Here is a 20,341-nt window from a genome sequence, read left to right as displayed (position 1 = left end):
AGGGATAACTCCACTGAAATTAGTAGTCACAATAGCGCAGAAGCAAACTGAGGAAAAAATGAGGTTCTTGAAATGTCTACTTGATTGTTACTAATGGGTGGCAGTAGCTGGCAAATGTTACTCTTAGCTTCCCATTTTCACTTTCAAATTTGTCAGTAGTGTCCTTGTTAAAATTGTACAGTTCTGTAGCTGAGGCTTGGATTAAGTTAAAATTATTAGGATTAGAAATGGTACAAAACCAGAACCTTAGATCTGATCCTCTTTGAATCTCTATGGAAAGGAGTTTGAATTTAAATCCCCAGATGTGAACCTGCTTGCATGTTTAATTCTGGGTCAGTAGGAGTCTAAATTCCTCATCTGGTTTTGTGTGGGTGTAATCCTGCAGGAGCATTTGATTGTGGGATTTTGTGGGGTTTATGAATGAAAGTGAGAGAAAAGAGACATTTCATGACTGGTGATGAGACTAGTTTCCTATTCAATGATATGAGGAAATGAAAGACAATTACTACACTAGTTTTTATAATTTGTTGGGAATACAAGACACGGGAGGAAAAGTGGAATAAGGATTCTGTAAAGTCAGCACAATGGAACTTCACTTTTGGTTAGTTTCAGTCATATGATTAATAGTGAAATCGTAAGTCAGAGTTTTGAGGGTTAACTGCTTTAGTTCTCACTGTTCAAATCTAAACAAAATATCAACATAAATTAATTTCAATTTTGTTACGTTACCCAAATACAGAATTTGGCCTACTATGGCATGGTGCATTTAATTCAGCTGGAGAAGATGAAGAGTCCAGTCTCTTTAATTAGTTTACACTGGAGAAAGCATCTGGTCTGCTGACCTAGGAGTATTCTGGGCACAAAAGTATTACCTTGTGTAAGATACAGCTACTATGCTCAGCATGTCAGCTGGTCCTAAATTACTAAACCCTTATTCAGCTTTTCCTGTGTGCATGTAGAATTGCTTTTTCAAGAAGTGAAGTTGGAGATCGCTTAGTTGATACTGTCGATACTGCATTTGTGTGATTCTGCAAGAACATCTCTGTTGTGTGGTGGGTAAAATTATTGTGCATTCTCTTTTTCACAATTTTGGAAATCTGCATTTTCTTCTTGATGGGATAAAGCACATCTAGAAGCATTCCTTTCCCTCACTGCATCTCCCATCACTGACTAAAAACACTGCCATTATCCTGGAGCAGGAAGAATATTGGGTTGGACCAGCCATTTCACTGCCTGTGTGTGTCTGTGAGATAAGGACACAGTATTCAGCCTTTGAAAAGATGTTCTTCCAAGTAGCTTCTGTCTGTGTCTCTGTGCCTTTCATTTATTAACCCTCACATGTGACACGTATGTCTAAAAGCCTATATGCTGTATTAGGGCTCAATCCACACCACTGACGTCAGGGAGAGTTTTATCAATTACTTTAATGAGCATAGGATTAGGCCTTTGTGATTATACAAAGAACCAATTATTGGATTTTTCTATGACCCTACATTAAAACCTCCTTACAAATGTGACTTGCAGGGTGGGAATCAGAGAAAACATTGCTTTTCTGTTTCAGTTTAAGCTCTACTTCAGTACTAAGCATATTGTATCTAGGTTTGAAATGCAGTGCATTGGCAGAAACAGACACATTTTGCCCCCTACTCCATCTCCCAGTAATAAGCCACTGCATGGTTTAATCTTTTCCTAGGCATGTCTTGCCCAAGGATCCAGTATTTTCACAGTCTCTATATTAAAAAAAGACTTCTAGCATCATGTAGAGTGAGACACTCCTCCCAATATATTTTGTTTGATCTTTCCATAATTCCACTGTCAAACAAGAAAGTAAACAATTTTTAAAAAACAACCACCAAAAAAAAACCAAAAAACCCACAAACCAAACAAAAACCCAACCAACCAAAAAACAAAAAAATCCCATACCAAACCAAAATATGAACCAAATCTAAGCTAGAAAAAGACCTGAGCCTGTAATTTATTGGTCTTGGTTTCATTCACCGTCTTGCAAGTATGCCAGCTGTGCTGTAATGACCTGGCCTACATTTTGCCCAACACAATGCTGCAGATCTTTTTATTTTCCTTTTGTTCCTAATCATTATTTATTATTTGAAATTATTATCAATCACTTCTTGTACAACCCCGAAGAGAGCAAGCACATCCTCCAAGCCTCATGATCTTTTATATCTGAATCTCAAAGAGTACCTGACTTAAGTTTCTGAAATCCATTAATCCACAGTGCAAGTGAATGTAATTTTCAAATAACTATGGTCTCTGCATCAGTAATTTAGGCTTAAAATCAGAAACACTGAAAGCAAACAGCTGCCTCTGAGGCACAACTTGTGATGGAGTTGGTGCACAGCTAATGTTTTATCTGTTACTCCACCATAAATTCACCCTCGCATTTCACTATGTTCTTGCACATCCACATAAAAAGATGGTTATAATGGTCATTACTTTTGTCTTGTCTTTGGAAGTGCTCTGCACAAGGTAGACAGAAGCTCCATCATGTTTTCTTGGAATAAAAGTTTATAGTATTATTATGCTGGAGTGATTGGAACTGAACCTTCCTGAGGCAGGCTATTTTTTATTTATTGGCATGATAAGAAAATACTATTTACAAGTTATAAAAATCACTAAAAGATGCAGTAACAGAATCTTACTGTTTCCTAGAGCATCCAATCTGTGCTTGATGGGGAATATATAGATCTTGTTTTAAGCTGAGGAAACATTAAATAAAAAGGGCTTTGTATTTGGGGTTATTAGGATTCAGTGCAAAGCTCCAGAGTAATCTCATGAAACTAATGGTATGATCTAGGGGAGAGACCCTGGCTTAGGAATCAGGAAGCTTGTGTTTCATTCTTAGCTATCTATCTTGCTTGATAGTTCAGGCCTCTTCATCTCAGCTCTTAGTAATGCAATTTTTCACTTGTTGTTGGTCTTCACTATGTAAACTGTAAAATTCTTGTGACTGGCATTATTCTTGGGCGTTTTTAAGGCGCTTAGTGCAGTGGAGCTCTGTGGAGTAGATCAGGCATTTTTAGATCTGTTCTACCACAAAAATAAAAGAGCCTCCTTTTTAACTGGACAAAAGGAACAATGTGATGATGTCAGAAAAATACAGGAAGGAAACTCATACTGAATTTGTGTCATGGTTGGACACTGGCGCAATGCCAGCGTCCCCATGAAAATGCACCTTCCCTAAATAAATGCTGTGAGATGTTATCAGGAACAGAGCAGAGCAGGCCCAAGCTTAATAACAAAGGAAAAAAACTTTATTAAACTACTACTAATACAGAAAACACATAAACTAAATCTAGGATGAAGACCTTTTAAAACACCCCTCCTCCTCCCAATTTCTAAAAACACTCAGCCATGAAACATCACCTGGGATTCTTGATCAAATTACCACCCTTCAGGTAATCCATACTCAAACTATCAAGGGAGAGAGAAGTCTCTCTTGCACCACAGACCCCCCAGGAAACACAGCTGCCACCCTGTGTTTCCATGTCACACATGGCAACCGCCCGGAAAAAAAAATCTGCCAGTGTGACACTCTCCATTCCATGTCACAGTGCTCTCACTACTGTGCATGGACAGACTGCTCATAGGACTCCTTTAAGGATGCTTTGCCACGGACCCAAAGATACAACAGTTCAGCTTCTCATCCTGGGACTACAGTCCCCCCCATTTTCCCCTGGGACCGAGGGGTCCAAAAACAGGACTCATCTTCTTCCCGAAGACAGAGGGTATCACCATTCCCTCTTCAGCTTTCTTCGTTTCTCGCCATTCTTGTGCTGTCGAAGCTGAAACAGGTCTCCCTGGGTCACCACTGCATCCCCCTAAAATGCAGTCTCTATTGCAGGAGATTCTAGTTCAGTCCATGGCTAACAAGAAAAGTCCAGCCAAAAGCTACTTCATCATGTCCTCCTACCTAAATATTTCTTCTTCTACCATCTCAGGTCCCGGACTGTCTCTCTTCCACTACAAATCAAGGAGGAGTAATACTTTTAAAAAGCCCTCATTTCCTGGAAAGAGTTAAAAGTTCAGACTCCTTGGACGGCTGATATCTCGGTCCGGTGTTCCGCCTCCCACACTGGACATCCCCCCCCCTTCTCCTTCTCCTCTGCCGGCAAATTTCCAGGTGCCGCCAGGCTCTCTGTCTCTTTCCCTCTTGGGGGGGGAACAAAGGCATCTCCACTTCTTTCCACCCTTCCGTCCACAGGAGCTGGCTCGGTTCCAGACCCTCAGCCCCTCGGCCTACCTGGACAAGGCCGCGTGGCTTCCCCTCCCCCACCCAGCCCATGGCTGGGCAGGGGAGAGTCTGCACTCTCTGACGACCGGAACCAAAAGAGACAGTTCTCCTGGGAGTTCTTGCTTTTAACCCCCTGTGTTCTCAGAGGCGTGTCCATACTTTCAGTGGTCACTCCAGGTGCCAATATCCAAACCTGACCACTGATTGGTTTGACCCAACTTCCTGGAAAAAATTCACTTCCATGTCAAACCACGACAATTTGCGATACAAATCTTAAATAGAACAAAGTTTTCTTTATTAACCTAGGTGGTTCTAATGGAGGGATTAGACAGAAATTATTCATGAAGTAAATTAAGCCAATTTATCATAGCTCAGAATATCCATAAGTCTATTTGTGCTTTTCTCTAGCTGCTGAAATATGTTACTTAGGTTTACACCTGTTGTTCATCTATGGATTAATGAGAAATTAGCCCAAATGAAAAATAAGCCCAAATAATTTGGGGTTTTGGCTGCAAGAGATCAGACAGGATTCCTGATACCACCTCAGTTCTTTTCTCCAGCAAGCCCACCAGCCCCTCTGGTGTCAGTATGCTGTCCTTCACAGACAAAATCTGGTGCCCTGAAATACCTCAAGCTGCTATTGAAGAATTGCTTTTGTATTTTTTTTTTCCAAAAGTAGTTTCATGTAGCAAATAGTTTTGATCACATACAAAAATGAGGCAGAAATGTAGCTGAAGGTGATTGACTTGGGACTGTTACTATTCAAATGAAAGCATTCTTCATTGTTTTGAGACCTCTAGATTTGACAATTTCACAATATCTTAGCTGAAGAACTTGTTCCATTGACAAACAAGTAGAGTTACTTGTGTCCTCCTGTGATTTAGTGATGTCTTGTTCCTTCTCTTTATTTGTTTTCATTTTTCCTTTGATTATCTCAGTTTATTTTTGTTTTGGTATTCTTGCAATTTCCTTCATAACATCAATTTGTGCATTTATAAATTTTAGCATTAATCTCTGGTCTTAAGACATCATTGTTTTCCAGAAGGAGGGCTAGATCTACTTGTACTTTTAGCTACTTTGTGCTATTCAGCTGATGCAAAGCATCAACAAAGCCATCTTAATCAGTTAAGCCTGATTTATGATAATGAGAACTTGGCCTCTATGCTTCTTTTCTTGTTTCCCTTCTTTTTTAGTATTCTTGTTTTCTGTTTTTCTTGAGAAGATTCCCTTATTCTTCCATAAAATGTAGCCAAGTGATTAAGGAGTATTCATGAGTTTGAAATAATTTCTACAGTTAATCAATAATGTATTAAATTAATATTTCTCTTCATTACTCAAGCATCCCAATTACTACTGTATTCTTTTCTCTAAGATTCTCTTGTCATATTCCACAAATTCTTTTCTTACCTTCTTTCATAAAAATCTTCTTACTCTTTAAAACCACTAATGTAGAAGCAAAAACTATCCCAATAATCATAATCCCAGTAAGTCAATATAGATCCTCTATTTGCCAAATTAACAACTGATTTCTTACTCTCTGCAATATAAAAATACTTACGGCAGAAATCTTTGCTTCCTATTTAAAAGCCAGTGCTAGCTAAATCCAGATCTTCAGAGCCCAAAGAGCTGACACAAAATCTTGGAAGTGCCTGAACTTGGTCTCAGATTTTGGTCAGTGAGAACCTGCTGGGGTGAGTGTCTGTGTGTGCATTCTGTGGGCACTCAAGCCACGAGGCACTCTCAAAATCCCACTGGAGGCCAGGCAGTGCACCTCTGGTGGAGATGCCACCACCAGCAGTTGATGCCACCTCAGTGATGCCTTCAATCCCAGCCCACAGAGCATTTAACCAACACCTGGGATACCTCCATGCAGTGCTCTTCAGGGATCTCAACCACTGCAAGGACTATGTAAGAATACTGATGTGCAAAGCACGTTGGGATAAAGAGAAGGGACGATCTTCTTCAAAAGGCTCTCAGACTTCAGAATAATTATACAGAAACACTGATGACAGTAAAAGCCTAATGGATTGAATACATAAATGAGAGACAACAATGTTGCTCCTAGCTCTGCTCCACTGCATATTTTTTATATTAGATTTTCAGCAGAGCAAGGAAAACTAAATCTTCCCTCTTCAGCCAAGCACTCGAACCTTTCATTATATTATTATATACTCTTATTCTACAGTTATACTCAGCCCATAACAGGTGGAATACCTTCAAAAGGCACGTTAAAAATGGTTCTTTTCTAAATCTGGAAAAACACACGATCTCATAGGAGAAGTATTCCTGTGCAAACCATAGGATTCAGCATACATCTAGTGAATCTAACCTTAATTCTCTTAATTTTCAGTGGTACTTAGTTTTAAAGAACCACCAAGTTTAAAGAAGAAAGGGACCTAGCTCTAGACTATGCTGTGGGTATAGGAACATCAAGAAGGAATCACCTTCACAGATCATGAATATTACTGGTGTCCTTATCTTGGGACCAGTATAATGAACATTAGTGGTTCCTGAATTATTTCTTCAAGGATGTTTTCCTTAGTGGTCAAGGTTGGATTCAGTAAAAATTTATTTCTTGGTGACTTTTTGAAAATAGGAATCTTTTCCAAAGTGCACTGATAAACATTCTTTTTTGTATGGATAACAGATGCCATTATAGGGACAATGATTCCATTATACTTATTTTTCTGCAACACCATCAGCTCTGATACCTTTTTTTCCAACACAGTTTATAAGCCTCTTTATTCCAAGCCAATGATCTATATCTGGAGCTATCTGAATGTTTCTTTTTATATTGTTTCTTTCTCATCATGACTCATAAAAATCACCATTACCATTTCTTTCATTATCCACCTATGCTGTGCAGCTTGCACACAAGATTTTGATGTACAGTGCAACCTTTTCTCATTTTTTTCTCTTTGTCCTTTCTGCACAGATTGCATCCATCAATATTAACATTTCAGGTCTCTGATTTATCTCATTACAGTTCTACATTACCAGCTAAGCCATAATTTCCTTCCTGTAATGTCACTTCAAGCTCATTTCCCATACACTCTGCATGTGTATATAGACAATTATGGGGTTTATTGCTTCCTTCCTACTGGCCTTGGATTTTCTCCTTTGTCTTCATTTTCCATCATTCAATATTTATAGAAAGAGCTCTGCACTGAGTTGTAACATCCCAGTCTAAATTCACAGCTCCCTGAAATAGCATGGCAGCACTAGTGTCCTGTGTTTTCTTGTTCTCAGGTGGATGTTTTTTAAATATTAATTGAACTGCCCACCCTTTCCACAAATATCAGGATGTGGCCATACTTCCAGTCCCACTGGAGTCCTGTATGTGAGTGAAAACTATGGCCCACCAGTTTAAGGCTCACTCGTTTTGCAAAGCAGGAACAAGGGGGTTTGCACTGACTTTGCACTGACAGTTTGTGAGCAGAAATTCCTCATAAACAGTGACTTCCCAGTGGTTTGAAAGGAACCAGGTTGCAAGAAGGACACCTTTCCTGCTGACCCAGGACAGCAAACCTTTCACAAACCTATTTTCACAAACCACATGCCCGACTGAGGCTTCCTGTGAGAAGATCATTCTCAGAACCTTATGAGTAGAAGGGCTAATGTGGCCCAACACCAGCTGGAGGCAGTGCCTAAGGGAATGAACAGCTCTCTCATGCCTGGAGGCCTGGCATGGATAGACTCACACAAAAGAGGCCAGGTTATACTGGAGGACTCCATTTCTTTCCTCCAGCCATGCAGCTGGAGTAACACACGTGTCCAGACTGCCCTGACAAGGATGGCCTTTTAAACCTTGTCTTTATACTTTGTCTTTATAAAACCTGGGGCCTTCACATTGTCCCCATCTTCAGCTGAACCACCCCCCGCAAACTGCATTGCCGTAGCTCCACTCAATGAAAATAGAGGCTGAAAACTCTTGCAGACCCTCTCTTCTCCAAAAAGTGGAGGTGCTTGTATGTATTTCTTTGTCCGCTGGAGGGCAACATTGGCTTAAAAAAAAAAAAAAAAAAAAAAAAAAAAGTTTCTCCTGGTTACACGGTGAATGAGGTGACACAGACACACACAGAGAAAACACATAAGAAATTCCCAGGATGCTGCTTCACGGGCAGAAAAAATAAAATGCCTACTGCAATGCTAAGGAAGTATCTCAGACTGCAACTGAAATCAGTAACTATGGAATGGAGATGACAGGTGAAAAAAAGTTTGTAGAAACTTTTGTTCCCTCTCTAGAAATTCATTCACAGAGGGATTTAAATGTGCTTTATTAATCTGAAGCAGGGCATTAGCTCTGTTGTCCTCAATCAGACTAGACCTTATATAGCCAGCATTTTAGATATATAGTATTAAAACTTTGCTGAAGGCTAAGGACTCAGAAATGGTTCCATCCCTGAGACAAGCCATTAAAATCAAAGGGAAACTGTAGATGGGTTGCTACTATTCCTGGGAGAACCAAGAGGGAAAGGAGGGATATATGGCAGGCCCTGAAGAAGTAGACTCTTAGGATAGCAACCTTAAAAATGGAAAAGAGAGACTGTAGAAAATCCAGTGACAAGAAGAGCTAAGCAAGAGTTTCTTGCTAAGACGAAATTTGCACGTGTGAGTAGAGCCAGTAGCGGTCAGGAGTCCTCCTTGGATTGATGCAACAACTAGCACAGAAGGGAATTTCTTCTGCTTTTGTCTGTCACTTTTTTCTTATCTCTTATCCCTGCTGAGGGAGACGGCTTCTCTCATTTATTACCTCTGCTGCCACAGTAGGATTGTTATCCCTCTCCCTCCTGACGGTGATGTAATGATGTCCCCAGAGAGCCGTGCCTGCAGGCAGCAGTGCGAGCCTGCTGAGCCTCTGCCGGTCGGGCTGTGCGCTCTGGGGCTGCAAACTGTGCTGCTGCCCATTCAGTACCTATATTTCAGATATTCCTGCAGGGGCCCAAAGGGGAAACAACAGGCTGCATGCCCACTTAGCAGCTGCATGCTGGTAAATGAATTGGTGTTAGAAGTACCTGAAGACTTTTGCTAACAATAGCATGGCTTGTCAGAGGTTTATAATATGGTTTTATAATTGGATTTGGAAAAATAGGCTAGATTCACACTGTGCTCTGTGGGGAGCATCCCTTTGTGCTAGTCTGGGCTGCTGAAGAGGAGTGGGATGTGTGTGCACACTGGTTCAGGTGGCATTGGTTAGATAAGCAGCAGTTGTGCCTCATCTGCAGCCTCATTGATCCTGCTGCAGGGCTGCAGTGACTGTGATGAGCACTGCTCAGGAGCCCAGAGACAAGGTGAGTATGTCAAGTCTCACATATGCTGTGTGAAAAGTCATACTTGGCCTCTGCCTCCCTGTGCCTCATCTCACACCGGTTCTCTCACCTGCTACAACCTGCAAGGCTCAGAGCTGATCAGAGCCTTCCCAGAGGTGCTGTGCTTGCTCTGCGAGGGCTGTGCATGCAGGAGCCTGCTGCTGCTCCCCTGCTACACGGCCCCATGCATGCCCTGTCTGCAGCGCTGCATTGCCACACGCCTCAAACACCTCCCTGCATAGCCCCTGGCACTCAGAAATGGCAATATTTGGGGAAGGGTGAAACTATAAACATTTCTGAGTGTGATGCTGGCTTAGCTGCTAAGCTAACATTCCCATTTACTTTGTCTAAAGAGCCCCTAATATCAGAAGTGCCCAAACCTTTTGAATCTGTAAAAGCCGCTCTCTTTCCTTAAGAATATCTAGCCATGTATCCTTCCACATACAGCTCAGCAATTCTGTATTAGCAAGTGTTTTGCACAGTCAAAGCATGCCTTGTCCCATATAGAAACCAGAAAAGGCCCCCAAAATAATACAAATATATTTATCAAAAATCTGACTATATCCTTTATTGACTCTTTACTCCATCTGTACTCCCTTGCATTCTTTATCTTTCATTTTGCAGACTGGAAAATATAGAAATATATACCTTAAAGCTAAAAGCTCATGGTTTTCCCACTGATGAGGAAAGATCAATACACAGATCTAACAACTACCCTGCTGTTTTGGCTGTTCTGGAAAAATAAGGTGAGCAAATTGCTCTGCCAAGAGAGGTGTCAGGACTCAAGTCTGTGGGAACTCCAACATCCAGGAGTAGCATATTTGATAGGAAAATGTAGCAAAGAAACTGGTTTTGGGACAAACAGATTTGGCACTTGAAAGGCTGAGTTCCCATTTGCTTGCCTGTTAGCAATTCACAACCTGTATAGGATTCTGAATGCTAAGTACGTGCTTATCATCTCAGGACTGCCAGCAAGATATTCAGTCAATAAACACATCTGAATACAGACTGTCAGGCCAGATCTTCCCAGGACAGAAAGCTCGTTGGAGGTTGCTGCTTGCTACAGGTGTCCATAGCCTTGTGCTCTGCAGAAATGTCATCAAAAGGGACATCCTCAAAGGCAGGTTTGGCTTCTCCCACTGCCACTGGGGACTGAAGGTGCAAAGGGTGCTGCCACAGAAGTGTGACTGCTGTTGCACTTCATTAAAAGCCCAGAGTTTGAGCAGCCAATAATACTGTTTTCAAAGGAACCCTGAGAAAAATAACATTTGCTCTGATGCTTTTTTTAAAAGGAGGGAGTAGCAAGCAACCCAAGTCGTTCCCCATGCCCTGCTTATAAGCAGTGTGGGAATGGCACAACATATACAGCTGATTTATGCTATCTGCTATCAAACTGTTGTGGCTAATATTGAGCACTTCCAGAGTATAATTTATGGGTCACTTATGGTCGGGCTCTTTAATAGCCTATCCATAATGTTTGATCACGTCATCACTGCTTAGAGAGACTAATGCGCAGAGATTTTGTTTCTGGAGCCAATACATTGGGCTCTTCAGATTTGCATGCATAATAATTCTCTGGGCTAATAGCTGCCAACATATATTTATTCCAATAATACTGTCTGTTTACTGTTCTGCAGTTCCACAGCAATACAAAGACTGATTGACCTGTTCAACTACTGTGGTGATTTCCTCAAAAATCAGAAGCCTGAAAACAAATGTTATCATAAACAGGGCCAGGATCTTTAGTTAATAGCAGACTGCTGTGAAATAGCACCTTAATTTATTATACTTCTCAATTTCTTCTTACTTATACTCTTTTGCTTATGGCTGAAGTAAAATCATACCATCGGGAGTCTGAAATCTGCTCTTTTGCTCCCCTCAAAGGCCAGTGTACATCACATAGTGCAAGTGCCCAAGAAGAGTTCCCAAAGCTAACTGAAAATAAGACCCAGGGCTGTCAGGGCCAGGATTCATCTGGGAAGGAGGGAGCAGCTAGTGAGATGCTCCCTCCACATTCCTCTTCCTCCCCACCTCCATCATCACTCTTCTTTCCAGCATAACCTTTTTGTTATCTGCCTTGGATGTAGCAAAGCTTTGTAGTTTCAGCCAACTCTTTCAAGGGGGCTCAGGGGGACAGAAACCAGTGAAGCCAAAAGGAGGGCAGCACCTATGGCAACCAAAGAGACAGCTGCCGCAGCCTTTCATGTCACAGTTTTACAGACTCCAGAGGGGAAACATCTCATAAAAGATAACCATGCATGTATATGTCCAGAAGGTTTGGGGCTGTTTGTGCTCCAGGCAAGATATTCTCATCTTCTTTAGCAACAGATGAAAACAGAATGAATTTACAGAAGCTGTAATAAACAGAAAGTCATCTCATACTTTGCTCTGGTGCCAAAATGAGTGACAAGGCCAGTAAGGGATAAAGACACACACCCCTGTTCCAGAAGGAAGTCAGTTTCAATTAACACTGGTTCTTATTTCAGGTCTGCACAGATGCCTCATGAAATTATATGCAATTCCTTTAAAAAATAGAACTTATGCTGCATGTGATCAAAGAAGCAATTTAAAAATGCTATGTGTACTCTGGGAGGAATTCCTTACTTTCCATTTGAAACTTACTTCTTGTTGGAACTCTTCCCCATACGGGCTACCAATTGCTGGCATCAGTGCTTGGCACCAATCAGCAGTGGATGGGAACTGACTGTCACTGTTGGTTTATTATCTTACTGTAAGACTTTCATACCTTCTCTCTGTGAGCTCTCACAGGCAGCTCTCACAGCACTGACTCCTTTTCTCTTTCTTCCACACAGCTGGCTGATTCCTACCTGTCCCTATCACGACTGCCTGACCCTCTCTGTCCCTAGCAGACATACTAACCCTTACTGTCCCTAACATGAACACCTGACCCTTTCTGTCCCTAGCAGCACATACTAACCCTTACTATCCCTAACACAAACACCTGACCCTTGCTCCTTGCAGCAGCAGAGCCAACTGACTCTAACTCTCCTCTCGACCAGCTAACCCACTCTTCTATAGCACCCATCCTTACTGGACCATCCTTATTGGATGCAGCTGTGCCTTATTAGGGGCAGGGTTGTTCCTACTCTTTGGTCATTAGTACAGCTGCAACTCCTCAGGGGCGAGATTGCCTTCAGCACTATCTCTATTCTCTCACAATCCATCCTCCCACAACTTCTGTCCAGTTCAGATATGGTGGATGCATGTCACCTACAGAACAAAACCTTTTTCATTTTTAGTTTTCACTGGAAAAATGAGAAGATTTTTTAAAAGGACACAGAGCTATTTTTTGTATTAATTTCACACAGAACAAATCTGTTTGCCATAATGCCTACTTCTTTTTCACATCATTTATTACACAGTGGGACAACAATGACTAAAGTGTCCCCTGCCTCAGGCAGAAATTGACAAGGCATATATCTGCTGAAGCCAAGCAAAGAATAATCCTCAAAAGTCCTCACTAGTAGAAACACTAGTTCTATGTGCAATATACTTTAAACTAGACTCAGACATTTTGTCAACTACCACACTGGAGGTCTCTTTAGCAGTTTTGTCTATAAGCCTCAGTTTCTGAGTGTACCTTTGTCTGGATGGTGCATTTAAACTTTTTTTTTTTTTTCCTTTTAACCAGTTGTTAGGTATTCAAGGCATTCAAGGCAAGAGTTATTAAGAGGATAAACTGATTGTATCTTTCCTAACATCCTGTGGCTGTCACCAGTGACCACAATGCTGAACCAGAGGGCTTTGAGTCAAATCTGCACAACAGACCACTGTTGCCTGACACCCATAGTAGGTGTACCTAAGTGGGGATATGATATAGATTGAAATATTTTTACATTTCCAAGTGCACTGTCTTTTACAGATAATTTAACATTGGCATTTCATCCCCAAGGTTACGTGCAGGCAGAGGGAAAGCTTTGTGGACAGCAAGGTACTGGCAAGGACACACTGTGTGCCCTCCAAGGCTTTCCCATTTGCTTGCCTTGGAGTTCCTTTTGTGTGACCCTTTCCTTTATGACTGAAATGAAACAAATTTATTTGTGAGAGTCAAAAAACATAGGTGAAGGAACCTGGTTTTTGAAGAAGCATATACATTTCAAACATACATTTCTCCATCAGCATCAGAGGAAAAATTAAACATAAAAGCTGACTTCTTTTTCTGAAGCTTCATTTTGCTGTGAAAGCCTATTTAAAAAGTAAGTGCTAGGCTACATTCATTAAGCAGGGAGGAGAGATTGAACATACTGTTTTCTGCTCCTTCTAACAGGTTTTTTGTGGTTTTTTGTTTTTGGGTTTTTTTTTTTTTTTTTTTTTGTGATATAGTGAGTAGGGTGATGGGTTTCAGAAGGTTTCTAGCTGCTCCTGCACTTCCTTCTGTCTGAGCCTAGTGTCCTTCTTGGAGGCACCCCAAGTGTTCCCCAAGTGGTGTTTCAGGCCCCATGCTCTCACTGCCACCCTGGCTCATTTGTGAAAAACACAACCCTTCCCAGCCACCATGGGGATGTCCCTGAACCTCCATCCTGCTCAGCGTGCCATCTCTCCCATGGCCTGAGGGGCAGGATAACAAACCTGATGTATTTTGAAGCACGGTTATTAGGACCACTGATCTTTACAACACACCTTTTAAAATGCACCAGAAGATCTAAACTCTACAGGACAAAATCAGGGGGTTTCCTTGATGTTTGCTTTCCCAGGCAAACACAGCCTGTTGAATCTCCCTCTCAACAGTGGCTTTAGTGGAGCAATGACTGTGATGGATTATTACAGAGTAATGGGATTGTACTGCCCCTGCAGAGAGCTCCATCGCACCTTCACTGCTGATTTGGAACAAGTGAAACAAGATTTTCCTGGGCTGTAGCTCACTCAGCATGAAATCACCCACCAAGTTCAACAAGCAACAGCCAGCAACACTTTCTGCACCCTCATCAAAGCTCTTCCTGGTTCTTCATTGTCCAACAGATTCTCCATGCAGAATACAGCTAGTATTTTTTGGAACTAATTTTATGAATTTAAGTACACTTACAAAATACATTCACATACAAAACAAAACCCACCACACTGACCTATGCCAACTTATGATGCCTACTTTGTACAAAGAAAACCCCAAAAAGTAGATGCTTTCCTCTTTGTCTCATTATTTATCTATGCAAGTATTTAGTTAGAATAAAAATGTTTTGTTAGAATAAACATAACAAAAATGAATTAAATATAGTTTTGGGAAATACACTGGTATTTATCACTACTAAGAGTTTTCTGGATGCTGTGTAGGGAGTTTGTATGAAATTACCATTATCCTCCCCTCCCGAGACTAAAATTTTGAGTAACTTATTTTTTGGATCAAAGAGGAATAAAGGACACTCAGGCAGAAGTAGTCATGAAGCAGACTAATTCTATTCCCTCCATGAGTAATACACTCAACTTCAAAATGATTGCTAATATTTTGTATTTCAGAGATTTGTATTTCCCTCCCAAATGAGATCATTACTAGATTTAAGAACAACACAAATATCTTTTCTTAAATGTTCAGCTATCATTGTAGCAACTTTTTAAAAAAATGGTACTTAGTCATCAGCTGAATTCAGTTAGCAGTATTAATTGGAAGTGTCACTGATTTTTCTCACTTACACAGTCAAATGACAGGAGAGAAAAAACACCTAGGAGGCATTGCAAGACTGAAGGTGCCATTTCAGATCAGAAATGATGGAAACACAACATTGGGGTTTGAATTTCACTTGGCAAATGTTTGATGTACACTACAGTCTTGCTCAAAGCGAGACATCTAAGAGAAATAATGGTAATAACTAAAGCAAAATATCTTCTGCAAATGCTTGTGCCGAAGTTTTGCCCCGACTCTCAGAGATGGTCTACCAAGGGTACAGGGTGAGCCAGTCTTGGTTTGATGGTTCCAGTTCTCTGTGGGAGTCAACTACAGGATACATAGCAGAACACAAAAAGAGTTTCCTGAAGTGGGGAGGGCTGTGTGATGCCAAACACACCCTCCTGTTCTGTCAGTGTGAGAGATCCCCTTCTCCACACCAGGCTGGCTCCCCACTGCTCCCATTGGTCGCTGCTCGGGAATCGAGGCAGCACACCCTCGGCTAATGACAGCCGTAAGTCTCCACTGAGTGCAGAGATGCTGGGAAAAAGGGCAGCAATGAATAAATGCCTGAAGTCCAAGGGAACACAAACACTGCGCTTTCCTCACAATAACTGCCCTGGCTGTTCCTGATGGGCGCCAGGCTGCCAGTTCTGCAGAGCAGCCTGGCCAGAGCCCTGCCTCAGGGCAATGGCCACACAGCCCGGACCCAGGCCATTTCCTAAACCCTCCGTCTTTCCCCTGCTGCTCTGGTGCCATGTGAGTGGGCTCAGGGTAAGCACAGGCAGCAACGCCTCTGTCTTCTGCCCGAAGAGGTGGGGAGAAGGCCCTGCTTGATGGGGACAGCCAGTGCCAGTGTTCCCCTGCCTACAGGGCTGGGGTTTTTAAAATCAGAGACAGTGAAGGCAAAGCAGGGGTCTAAACAAAAGTGTTTGCTCTCTGTCTGGAGTTCCAGAAATAATTTAGGGCAATAAACATGGCCACAGAAGTTGCAGTTTCTGAATATAATTTTTTTAAAATATTCATGGCTCTATTCACAATGTATTCATGCACCCACAGATCTTGAGTGGTACCAAAACAGGATTTTACTTTGCTTGTCATGTTGATGCAGACATGCAAGCAGATAAAAAGCAAAATGAAACTAAGCTGTCAGTAGATGACCAGCTCTGTTTATCTTTGTCTGTTACTCAGAATTATAGGGAAATATCTTGCATTTAGAATGTTTTCACTACTTTTAGTTAGCAGAAAACAAAGGTGGGAGACTTTAACTGCTTTGAAAGGCAAAAAGCAAGTCTTTAAGCACTGTGCTATACTTGCCAGGAATCTGTGTTGCCTGCTTTGAAATTATATACTCCTCCACTGTTTTCTTAATTTTAATCATAATGTTAAGAAACATTTTTCCCAGATCTTATTAAATACATATCAGTAAGTCCCTGCACATATTTGACAAGCATATTGGAAGATTACAATTTACAGGACTTCACTCTCACTGTACTTATATCTCTCTTACTCCACTCCTAACACTGGGTGCACAGTGTATTCCTCAGGCATTTATTTCCTTAGGGCTCAGGCAGTACACACAGGACAATAATTCCTTCAGCAAGTGCTGGGGTAAGGGTAGATGTCCTGTGTCCAGTTGCACTGGGCTGCAAAGTCCTTGTACTAGAGGAATTGCAGTCACTTAATTTAGCTTGAGCTATTCAAGCGAGCGTATACTGAATCCCTGCACTATGGTGGCCCATGCTCTGACCCAGCAGCTTTGTCTCTGCTGAGCTGCAGGAACAGATCCCATCCCATAGAATCAATGGTTTAAGTCCCAGATGGCTTTTCAGGAAAAGCCATCCCTACCCTGTTTATTTATACCACAACTACTTCCACTGACCACCTGTAGCCAGGTGAGTGAGAGCAGAACCCAACTCTTTAACAGCAGCATTTGTTACCATCAGCAAAGCAAGTAAACAAGAAGTGTTTTCTTGTAAACAAGAGTTGCCAAATCACTCTTCCTATCTTAATGTCACCCTAGATTAATTAAATTATAACTACCCCTCTTCTACTGAAATTCCTAAAGACAAAAAGTACTCAATTTGTTCCTGCTCTGTTGACTGTGAAGGAGGGAAAAACTTCAAGAGAGTTAAATACCAGATATGGAGCAGTGACCCATTGTTATGATAGATGAGATCTGTGACGGGTTTATAAATACGTTTAAAATAACACATGCATTATAGAAACGGAATGTACAAAATAAGTCAACTTGTATGTCCGACTGTCTTTACTCTTTGAAAATAGTGCTACTGGGGTTTTTTTTTTGAGTGTTTTTCTTCATTTGGTTCTGTTTTACAAATTTAGTTCTTGAAAGTTTGAAAACTGTGGGAAACCTATGAAAGGCCACACTGAACTACCCAGGAGGCTGGAGGACAAAAAAGAAAGGAAAAGCTTCCAATGTATATAATCAAAATATATTGTTTTAAGCATTTTGTTAATACCAACAAATAACAGACAATAGAAATAGAATAAAACTTCAGTACTTCAGTTAGGAGATCATAATGCACATGCTCAGCAGTATCCAAATGGTCTTCCAGAAAGAAACTGCAAATTACCAGCAGTGATATTTTAATGTCCAACTGGACAATCAGGGGCAACAAATCCCTTTTTAAGATACTTTTTATACACTGTGAAGCAACTAATTCAGTGACAGGTTCAATTAATCAGAAGTCTTTGCAAATCAACTCACATTATATTTCAGTGTTCATGCTATTTGTTCAATCATGTCACAAAACAATTAGGACAAGTAGAACAGAAGAAGTCCAGGCTTAGCCTCCTTTACTACACCTTATGCATTTTTAATTTTCCTTGGCAAGGAAAAAATAAAACTGAATTGGTGGGCTTAAAAATATCAGAAAGAAGCATATGGCTATAAAGTGACCAGAAATACGTTTAAACTGGGAGATCATATAATTTCTAAGTACAAGAACTGTGAAGTTATGGAGCAGTGTTCCCAGACAAGTAGAGAGGGTAAAGAGCCAAACTGTCTTAAGGTGATGGTTAGCTGGCTTGTGAAGAGGATGATGTGTCAGGCTTGCCTGTTAGGGACAGGGATAGGACTTGATAATTCAGGAGATTCCTACAGTGAGTGATTATTGTCTTTCTGTCTGCCAGCCAGCTGTTCAGTCTGCTATCTCCACATGACAACTACTGCCAGAAACAGCCAGCTTCCTTTCATGAGCAGAGGGGTGGGAAACATGGCAAGAGAGAGGACTTCAGATGCTGGCCAGGTCCAGAAGAGCCCTGCTGAGCTTTGCCACGAGAAACAATGTAAGGCTTGTCACAGAGTGAAGTGCCCAACACCAGGGAAGAAATGGAAAACGTTCCCTGCTTAATTTGGCCACATAACACTCCAAGACACGCCAAAAGGGTTGGAAAGCACTCAGTGTCACAGCTCTTATTCAAATAAATGGACTTTTCTTTCTGTAGGCTTGGTATTTTCAGTTTTCTTCATGCTGAATAGCTCCTTAGGGTCAGCTCTTGACCTTTTTACTGTATCTGAATATTATTTCCCTGCAGAAGCAGCTTTACCACATCACTGAGCTGCTTCTGTCCCATGCAGAGAGACCTAGGGAGCACACAGATACTAATGTCCAACTCAAAGGCAAGTGTCAGAACAACCCTCTCATATTTAATCTGATTGACCAAGGACCAAAATCTGCCAAAGTAAATGCAGGCATACCAGTCTGCCCCAGAGGGAAGAGAGTTAAGTGAGTTTCTGAACCACAACAAAATTAATCTCAGAGTACTGTGCTAAGAGAAGTAGCAAGAGATAACACTGAAATACATTCCATATACTGTGAAATACTTCAGGATCAAGTACTAAACAGTGTGCTAAACTAGAATACACTATGATTTTGCTTGAGGCTGATTTATCTGCTAGTTGCATTAGATTGCCAAAGTCTGGTTTACCTCATAACCAGTCCTGGGGAGGTATTCAGCCATAAAAGCAGTGATTAAAAAAAGAGTCAGATAATATAAACATGTATTTTTCAGGCGAGAAACAATTCCAATTTCTCAGGCGAGAAAGAATTCCTTAATATTACTTAGTTAGGGCCTTTGTCTTCCTGATTTCCAAAGAAGTTCATGCAATTACATTAGTCCAAGGTTATATCCTGGGATCCTCAGTTACCAAAGATGATGTAAAGGGACCATCAATCCTGATAACTTGGGCCTGGCTAATTTACAAGCTTGGCTTCTGTTCATGAGGCTTTTTTTATACAACCTGGATGCTAAAATGTCATTTTTCCTCTCCTGCCTCCTTAATTCATGGTGAAATTTGAACGTTTGAGGACTCAAGTTAGGGAAAGCTAATTACAAAGCTTGAGTGCTCAGCTTTATTTAGAGTTTGGTATGGATCATAGTCCACATGTACACTTCTGCAAAGGCACATTTTATATTCTAGTTCTGTAACCCAGAGTTTAGAGCTAGAAAGTTTCTTTAGCATTACCCAGTTAGGCTTTAAGTCTAATGATGTCTCAGCTATGGATATTAACCATAACATCCCACACTTTATTCCAGCTCTTTTTAATTAGAAATGGATTATTTCTTCAAGTGGAGCTACTAAGAGAAATCTGTTTTCACTTAGCACTTAGGCCAGAAATGTTATTGCCACTCCTGCTGTAATTGTCTGCTAGCCTTTATTAGTTTGCATTGATCTGAGAATCCACATTTTTGGATGCTTTCTAAATCTTTCTGTGTGAATTCAGCCTAATGTGAAGCAAATGAAATAGATTTTACCCCATCTATTTTTCCTCCAGTACACTTCTGAACCATATAAAAATAGCTTCAGCTCTTTTACAGTTCAGATTTCTAACTTTAACAGACCAAATGCCAGCTCACTGCCACACACCTCCAGAGCCAAGCCCCTGCAGCACAGCTCAACAGAATAATAAATACTGGGGGAATGAAAAATAATCATAGTATAGCTACAACTGCTCATTACAAATTTATCTCTGGTGCTGTTTGTCTACTGGTTCCAGCCTTCTTCCCCATCCCAGCCAAACCTTCTGCATGCATAACAACAGAAATCACCCCAAACCCTTGGCTGCTGTGACTGCTGTGATGAGCTCTGAACCACACACTCCTACATCACACCTCAGAATCAGTGGCCACCTTGCT

General features: G+C 41.2%; 1 long non-coding RNA gene across 9 annotated transcripts in view; it reads left to right on the top strand.

Annotated features, from left to right (window-relative positions):
• The window catches only part of LOC128805937 (uncharacterized), a 30,613-nt gene extending 11,965 nt beyond the window's left edge, over window positions 1–18,648 (top strand). For 4 of the 9 annotated variants that reach the window (XR_008436648.1, XR_008436655.1, XR_008436653.1 and 1 more), the window contains 3 exons: window positions 960–1,052; window positions 17,525–17,619; window positions 18,335–18,648. This is a non-coding gene — a long non-coding RNA (uncharacterized LOC128805937). Of the gene's footprint in view, window positions 1–739; window positions 878–939; window positions 1,053–17,524; window positions 17,620–18,334 lie in introns of all 9 variants that reach the window. The other 5 variants (XR_008436650.1, XR_008436651.1, XR_008436649.1 and 2 more) reach the window with 2 other exon arrangements.
• Window positions 18,649–20,341: the final 1,693 nt, after the last annotated feature.

Source organism: Vidua macroura, chromosome 4, assembly GCF_024509145.1.
Source record: "Vidua macroura isolate BioBank_ID:100142 chromosome 4, ASM2450914v1, whole genome shotgun sequence".
Lineage (NCBI taxonomy): Eukaryota > Metazoa > Chordata > Aves > Passeriformes > Viduidae > Vidua > Vidua macroura.
The sequence above is the reverse complement of the archived record's forward strand: the minus strand, read 5'-3'. Positions and strand labels throughout refer to the sequence as shown.